This window comes from Molothrus ater, chromosome 1, assembly GCF_012460135.2.
Source record: "Molothrus ater isolate BHLD 08-10-18 breed brown headed cowbird chromosome 1, BPBGC_Mater_1.1, whole genome shotgun sequence".
NCBI lineage: Eukaryota > Metazoa > Chordata > Aves > Passeriformes > Icteridae > Molothrus > Molothrus ater.
In genome coordinates, this window is record NC_050478.2 from 100,514,478 (window position 1) to 100,522,959 (window position 8,482).

Consider the following 8,482-nt stretch of genomic DNA (forward strand, 5'->3'; position numbering starts at 1 on the left):
CAGCGGGGCGGGGAGAGGCGGCCGCCGCGGTCAATGGGGAAGGCGGGCTGGGCGCTGGGCGCTGACTTTAGGTGAGCCCCGGGGGCGGAGGAGCGCCGGGAGAGGCGGGGGTACCGCGGAGAGCAGCGCCGGGGCCGAGCCGAGAGGGCGGGATGCGGAGGGCAGGGTGCGCAGGGGGGATGCGGAGGGCAGGGTGCGGGGTACGGGATACGGGATGCGGAGGGCAGGCTGCGCCGCCATCGCCGTGGCCGTGGCCCGGCCGCCCCTCCTGACATGGCGCCGGGACCGCCAGGCTGGGGCTGGGGCGCTCCTGTTTCCCCCGGGAGAAGGAGGAGCAGCCGCGCTGCCAGGCCGAGCGGCCCCTCGGGGCTCCGCTGCCCCCGTGTCCCCAGAGCCATCCCGCGGAACGAGGGCCCCGCTGTCGGGGCGGGGGGGGAAATCTGGCCAGGGCTGGCATTGGCCATCTCCGGAAGGAAAGGGGAAAAGTGTGGGAAAAGAGGCCTCGGGAGTTCAGCGTGTTAGTGCTTGGGTGTTCAAGTGTGTGGTAAGAAATACATGGCCCTTTCTATTTTCCCCTTGTCTTCGTGTGTCATTTTGAATTTGTCAAGGATGAGGAGAATTCAGAGCCCGCTGTTCCAGAATCCGTGTAAGCCAAATTGCCATGCCGTCAGAGCAGGGAACAGAGCTGAGCGATTCTGGATCCGCCTCTTAGAAGGAGGGCAGCCCAGGATGAGTGCGTGCTTATGCAATAGAGCAGCCAGACTGCTGTGCTTAAAACACCGAGTAAGTGTTGGGAACACACACTTTATCTGTCAGAGTGAGGCTTTTCCAAATGACTTGTTCTGATGCACACTTGGCATTGAATGGGAAAAAAGAGAGCCCAGGGACAGAGTCCATCAGCGTAGCTTTTTGAAAGAGGCATTAGGTACATAGAGTGTATGAAATTTGTTATTGTCTTTCAGCACCTGCTTTGTGGTTGAGAGTTTCATTTTCAGGGCTAGAACAGAGATGCTTTAGTAGCAAACACATTTGCATGTGAAAATTGCATAACACCACCATTTACTATCTCTGAGCACAGAATTAATTTCCTAGAGACTAGGCCAAATTAAATTGACGTGGGTATTCTACTTAATGTAACAGACCCTAAATCTAGATCTATTTTCTTTTGTTGTTTATTTTGTAGGACACAGATGACTTTGGGATAAGAGGGACACTCTTGCCTAGGTAGTTCACAAAAATAACAGACACTTTTTAAAATTAAAGACTTGGAACTTTTTCTTCTAAAGCAAGGGACTGAACTTTGTGGATTGTAGCACAGGAATTCAACTTCATTCTTTAAATTTCTAAGCTGCACCCTGGCAGTGGATGCCACAAAGACAGCAAGGCTGTCAGTCTACTTAATGAACTATTTTTTAGTCCCCTTTTTGAATCATAAAAAAAAAAAAAAAACTCTAACAAACTCTGAGAAGGTGAATTAACAAAGTGTAAAAGTATGGTTGAATCATGAAATGATGAAATTTTCTTGAATAAATCTTCACCAAATGCTTGTCAATTTTTCTGCTGACTGTTTTGTTTCCTCCAAATGCATATTTATTTTGTTCTTATGTTAGATTAGTTTCCATAAGTGCAATAATCCTACAAACATGCAGTGTAATTTGGACTAGTATAGAACAGAATTGATCTGGATCCTTCTTTAATCTGAGTTTCCTCTAGGTTCTGGAAATCTGTGCTTTTTACTGCTGCCATAACATGAGGTATCTTCAGGACCTTCCCTAGAAAGTTTCTGTGTAGGGCCAGATGGGTAAATATATTTCCTGGTGAGATTTGTGGACTGCTGAGATGTGGTATAGACAGCTTTAACTTTGGTGAAAAAGAAAATGTACAGTCAATCATGGCTTTGCATTCTAGGAAGCATCTCAGACCATGATAGAAGTGTTTTCTGTGTTTTACCTTGAACTACAAAGTTTTAGTTACTGAATTTATGAACAGTAAAAGTCTATACCTATTGTTGAAACAGGCTAGATCCTATTCTGATGTAGTGCAGATGGTTTCTTCCCATATGCCTCAATACCTGGAGATTTGTTGTTATTGGGCTGCCACAGAGGCATTTGGAAAGCTGTTTAAGGCATGTTTTAAAAGCAGGCAGTGTGAATTACAATGCAGTAGGCAGGATACACAAGTAACCCCACTGAAGGTATCTACAGGAAGTTACACACAACATCACAGAGATGTACTGTTACAAAGAGGGGGAGGTGCTCTTCTCAATATTTTTCTTAGCAGGAGTATGTCCTCTTTCTAAGTGATGTCTGGAAAATAAGCATTTGAACAGGAGAATTTCCCCAGCCTTCTCTTCATTCTGGTGGTAGAATAGTAACAATAGGGTCACCAGAGACTGAACTTGAGAGGCCAAAATGTCTGAATGAGACCTCATTTTTTACAGATTCACTGCAGCTATGTGACTTGTGCAGGTAGATTTAAAACAGAACTAGAAGGCCAGTAAAGAATACTTACAAAATCAGTAACTGCAGCTAGTGTTTTAAGACCTTCCAAAATACTTTGGAAAAAAATACAGCTGCCTGTAAGGCCTTTAAATGGTAATATTTCCCTTTATCATTCTCCTAGTCCATGATTTTTTCAAACATTCCTTAGCCTAGAACTGCCCAGGCAGTGTGAGCTTCCTCATGTGAGCTGCTGGCTGGTTTTGACTATCCATTCACCTCCGAGCTGGTTGAGGCTGCTCTCTGCCTTGCTGGATCAGACTCTTGGCTCATCTTTCATAACTGCCAAGGTCTTTCATAACCTCTGATCTTTCATAACCCCAAACACTAGCCAGTTCCTCTCACATGCCTTTCGTAACCTACACACACGCCACGTGTTTAATCTCGTCCACTTGGAATGGGCCCATCCTGATGAACCTGAAATACAAGTGTTTCTTGGGTGTTTTGTCTGCCTCAATCCTCCTGAGCCCCAGGCAGATTTGTGAGGATGTCAGACTTCCTTCCCTGAGACAATGAATGCTCAGTGGAGGGGAAAACCTCTTCTCTCTGACCTCAGAGGAGAGAAGGGAGCCTAGTCACGGATTTCCTTCTCTCCCGGGGTGTGAAGCCCTAATTGACTTAGGTGTGGCTCAGCTGGGGGTGGCCAGTCTCCTTCCCTTCCTGCCCTAAGCTGCTCTGTGTGCCACGCAGGGGTCCCCACCGCGCTCTGCTCGGCGCAAAACCCAGGGTCACTCGGGAGGCGGGGGGGGGGGAAGCTGCCGCAGCTGGAATTGGTTTAATTCTGCCTCAGCAGACAGCTTGCCATTCTCTACTCTGACAGTAATTGCAGGCTGCAGTGATGTAATAAAAAAGGTTGTAGTTTCGCAGAGAGAGGGTGACCTCGCTGTAGCTACCCGGCCGTCCACGTGGAATCCTCAGACGCCTTCCACTGTGGATCTTTGTCACTTCACGGGTTTGATGGATCTTTGTCACTTCATGGGCTTGATGGATCTTTGTCACTTCATGGGTTTGATGGATGATCTCCTAACAGGGAATAAAACGGGAGGACAAGTGTATAACAGCTTTAATAGAAACAGAGGGGTGAAAAAAATGAAAAAGGAAGAAATCTTTTGCAATTATTAGCCTGAGTGAGAAAGCGTTTCCTCAGTGTGACAGCCAGAGGCTCGCTGCACTGTTATTAAAGTGCACTTCAGTGGGAATCCGTGCAGATGGCTTTTTTACCCAGCATAGGATTACATTGGATTAGTCATATAAAATTGTTGTTTACCATCTCTAGTCCTTTTCCCCAGAGGTTTTATCAGGAATCTCACAAAGCATGTAGTTTGAGCCTGCTTTTACGTGGTAACCCAGCCGAGCAGCTTTTTGTTTGTGCAAACTGCTACAATATTGCAGTTTAATGTAAACCTAATGTTGCAATGGGAGATTTTATATCTGATGAAAGAGGCTGTTTGGCCCAGATTTTCCTTTTGCCTACAAGAAGGGAAGTTAGATCATAAGGAGATGCTCTTTCTTCTTGCTGAACTCCCCAGAAGAGCTGTGCTGATCCCACTTCTGCTCCATCAGAGACACTCAGGAATTCCTAACACTGGCACTGTTTTTCATAATGCTCGCTAATGAGTTATTTAGGGCATAATGCTTGATGAATGCACTGTTCTGAGTGGTGTATGAGATATTTCTTGTGCTCCCTTTCTATCACACAGAGCCATAATCTGACCATCTTTCTTCTTTATGTCCAGAAGGCTCAGGGATCACTGCTTAGACACAGTTCACATTTTCCCTCCTGCCATAAACTAAGAAACTGTCTTAAACATACAGTGCAAGGCTCTCCCTTTAGATCTACCCTGGGGGTAGGTTATAACAAGGACATTTTTTGTCACTTCAAGGTCTGACAGATAGCTCTACTGGTAAAATGACATCCTTCAGTTTTTTTCTGGAGTTTTCAGACTGGCTCTGTCATCCTGGGAAATTTTCTCTTCCAGGAGGTATGGCTGCAAGAACTTTCCTGAGGTGTGAGTGCCTTTGATTCTACAGTGAGAGATGTTTTTCTTCTCTGTAGGGGGTTCTCTGACAAGGTAATACAGTCCCAAGCTGTTACTCTTTTTCCTAGACCACATTTGTGGGTATAAAATAAAAAGGTATTTTTCCCTGGCCTTGAAGGGAGAAGAGCAGACTGCCATATGCATGCTGGTATTGTATTTTGATCCACTGAAAACACTGAACATTATCCACTGAAAACAATCTAGTATTATAACTTGATGTTCCTGTCACTGAAGGTGATACAGAACTTCTGTCAGTGTGCTGTGACAGGGATGCCTGTAGCCTAATTTAGTTTAATAAATATTGCCTCTGGTTTTGTCAGCTTTAAGATTAAATTGACTTTCTTATACATTATGAGAAAGTATTTTTTTTTCCAGTTCTGCAAATGATCACCTTTAATCCAATCATGTCTTGGTGCTTTTTCTCTTGATATGCAGAAAATATTCATGAACTGAACTCTGAATTTTTGCTTTTAGCCAAAGTGGTTTTTCTGAGGCTTGGGAAAGCCAGACTGCTTCTCCCTGTTTCAGGATAGGTTCCTGAACACAAATGGGATTATTAGTCTGTGATCAAAGATCTGAACAAGATGGGGAAAGGGCCTTTTTTCCATGTTGGCCATTTTGTTCAAGGCTGTTCCATGATTTTTCAACTGGCATTTGGGTGTGAGACTGGCAGCCCTGATTGTGCCACGGAACACACCAGGCAAAAAATCATGTTTAGTCTTGCCATCTTCCAGCCTGAAAGGGACTCAGGAAGAAGTCACTGCTGACACAGTGGGTGGATGGAATAAAAGAGATTCGTTTGGGGCAGGTGAAATTTGTACGTGATTTACAAAGGCATGTAGATTTTCATAGGAAGGTTTTCATTCCTGGAAATCAGATGGATGATAGATCTCTCTGGGGGCTGAAAGGACACATATTCACCTTTAATCCATGTAGAAAAAGGCTACACTTGGGAGTTACTGTAGGGTTGCATCATATTGTAGGGTTGTATAATTCCATGCTTATATGTTTTCTGGCAAATCAATGATTTTGGTGCACATGGAGGTGCAAAAGGGTGAAATGGGTCACATTCTTGCTGTCTAGCAGCAAGTAGGAGACTCAGCCTCACCGCAATCAATGACATTTTCATTTATGTAAGCCAGCATGAAATGTGTCTTTGTTCATACCAAACTACATTAAAACAAAAATGAAAGGAAAAAAGATTGTGTTCAACAAATGAGCTGAACAATAGTGTAAGGAAATGTTCCTGCTATCATTGTTTACAGTGGAAAGTATCTTAGTGGCACTTCACACATTCACTGCCACTGAGAAGTTTTTTAAAATAATGTATTGCTAGGATCTTTGGAAAATGAACATATTTCCTAATCAAGTGCACATCAGTCTTTTATAATTTGTATAAGCAATGGGGTATTTTGTACACACATAGGCTAATAGTAGCTTTTTGATTTTCAAAATCTTATGTCCAGTACTACACACTTTAGGCCAATTTTACCAATTGATGGAGTATCTTTAATTTGGAAGAATGGATGCTCATTTTGAATCAATGAAATCAATGGTGATTTTGAAGATGTTTGATCATAATGTGCATCATTAAACCAACAAGAACTTCAGCTGTAGATTTTCCCAAGAGTTGCAAGATACAAATAGGGGGTTTTTTGGTGTCATTTGGATGGATCAATGCTTGTTTGACAGAATCTGCATCTTTCAAACTCCTGCATAGCTGAGAAACCTGGCTGTTGTCTGCTTCCTCTGTCTGTCATCAATTCCTCTGCCAGGCATGGAAAACCGGGAAAGAAGGGGACTGCATGGCTCGCCTTCTAGGTCAGAAATCAGGAATTCTTGTTTCCCTTTTACCTCTGTTGGTCTATTTCCCAACTTTTTTGTGTACTACTGGTAACAGTTTCTGAGTTTTGAAAACACTTGGGTCTTAAAGACTGTGCACAGCTGCACTGTCAACTCCTGGGTAAGCAGGAGAGCAGCAGTGTGCCCAGAATGGTTGTTGTGTTGCTGGAAGAGCTGGAGAAACTGGGCCTGCAGGTTTCACACATGAGAGCCACAGAATGGGTCAGGTTGGAAGGGATCACAGGGGGTTACCTGCTCCAACCTCCCTGCTCAACCAGGGTCATACCAGAGCACGTTGCACAGGATTGTGTCCAGATGGTTCTCTCATATCTCCTGTGAGGGAAACTCCACATCTCTCTGGGATTCCACTGTGCTAATCTCTCTCCATTGCACTCTTACATTCAGCTTCTCTTTGTCACAGGAAAAATTATTTCTGAAGTAATTTTACAAAGTTTTGCAAAAAATCAGAATCTATTATATCAGAGTGTGTTTTCTTCTAAATCAATAACATAGATTCATTGAAATGGTGGCCTGGAAGGGACCTTTTGTCTACTTGCTCTATGCCACTGTGCTGTGCATATTAGGTGTACCTGTATTCAAAGTCATGCCTGATCATTCTATGATGTGTTTATTATAATATATAGTGAGGAAGAACTATGTGTGTTTTTCTTTTTGATATCAAGAAATTTTCCCTCTCATCCAGTTGAAGGGATGAGAGATGTCTACTCTGTTAGACAGTTACTTTATTTGTGCTCATTCTCCTCTGGAAGACACAGGAAACAATTACTACTGTCCTTTACAATAACCAAAGTCAGTTAAAATGATTCTGATTTTAACACGTCCTGATATGCTGTATTTTCTTCTGTGTGTAGTTTTTATTCCTGTTTTACAGTCTCCTCATCTGAGACATTGTTTCTGTTGGATAAACCAGAATAAAACTGCGTTAAGTGCATCTCAAGGTATTGCTGCTTCATCTGAAAATGAGATTTCCCTTTCCCTACATCACCATGGCATTGCTGGCTGCTACTATCCCTCCCAAGCTTTTTTCTCCTTGCTGCTACTGTAGCTAGTTACATCCAGCTGTCCTTTTACCAAGAAGTGACCTTGTGGTTTCCACAGCATGAACTGTCCATTGCTAGTTCATTCCATGCCAGTTGCTGATTGAAGAAGCAATTTTGATGCAATTGAAGTCAAGGTGATTTGTCACAGGCTCCAGCAGTTAGCAGTGTTGGGTGGCTGATTCTATGGAACTAATGCAGAAGTCTTCCCAGGCAGGATTCCTGGCAGCAGGTAACACCACGGGAAGTCCTTGCCTCACAGGGACTCCCAGGTTGCTAACAGCCTCAGAGCTGGGATCTTGTGAACATTCAGCTCAGCACAGCAAAGCCTGAGCTGAATATAGACAAGGATTTCACCTTTCACTGTGACCCCTGTGTGAAGTTCAACAAGTTGACTGGATGGGTGACTGGGCTGGGAGTGGAGGAGGAGAGATGCCAGGCTATGCCCTGGAGCCAGAGGTGTGTAACACTTCCCTCAATCTGATTACAGTTCCAGTTCCTGATTGCAGCCCAACCTGACCTGTCTCCTGCCACGTTTCCAGTGAACTGTTGGCTCACAGGCAGGCAGTGATGAGCTCCTCATGCCCACACCCTCTTCCCAGGCACAGCAGGCTGAGCAAGATGGGGCTCTTCAGGCCTCACAGCAAGCTGCCAGTATCCAGGGGGCCTACAGGGGAACCAGAGAGGGACTCTGTCAGGAACAGTAGTGACAGGACAAGGAGTAATGAGTACAAATGGAAAGGGGAACTTTAGGCTGGATATTAGGGAGAAGTTCTTTACTGAGGGTGGCGAGGCATTGGAACAGGTTATCCAGGGAGGTTGTGGGTACCCCAGCCCTGGCCAGTGTTCAAGGTCAGGTTGGATATGGCTCTGGTGGGAGGTATCCCTGCACAGGGCAGCAGGTTTGGGACTAGATGATCTACAAAGGTCCCTTCCAACCCTTAGCGTTCTATAATTTTGTGATTGGTTCTATGCAAAATTTGCCAGGCACTGCAATCAGGTAGGCTACATGGTCAAGATGGAGGAGCAGGTGGCATCTGGCAAC

General features: G+C 44.6%; 1 protein-coding gene across 1 annotated transcript in view; it reads left to right on the top strand.

Annotated features, from left to right (window-relative positions):
- The first annotated feature begins 49 nt into the window (after positions 1 to 49).
- The window catches only part of MPPE1 (metallophosphoesterase 1), a 30,155-nt gene continuing 21,722 nt past the window's right edge, over positions 50 to 8,482 (top strand). Inside the window, exon 1 of the mRNA XM_036404468.2 lies at positions 50 to 71. The gene's annotated coding sequence lies outside the window, so the exon portion shown is untranslated. The remainder of the gene's footprint in view (positions 72 to 8,482) is intronic.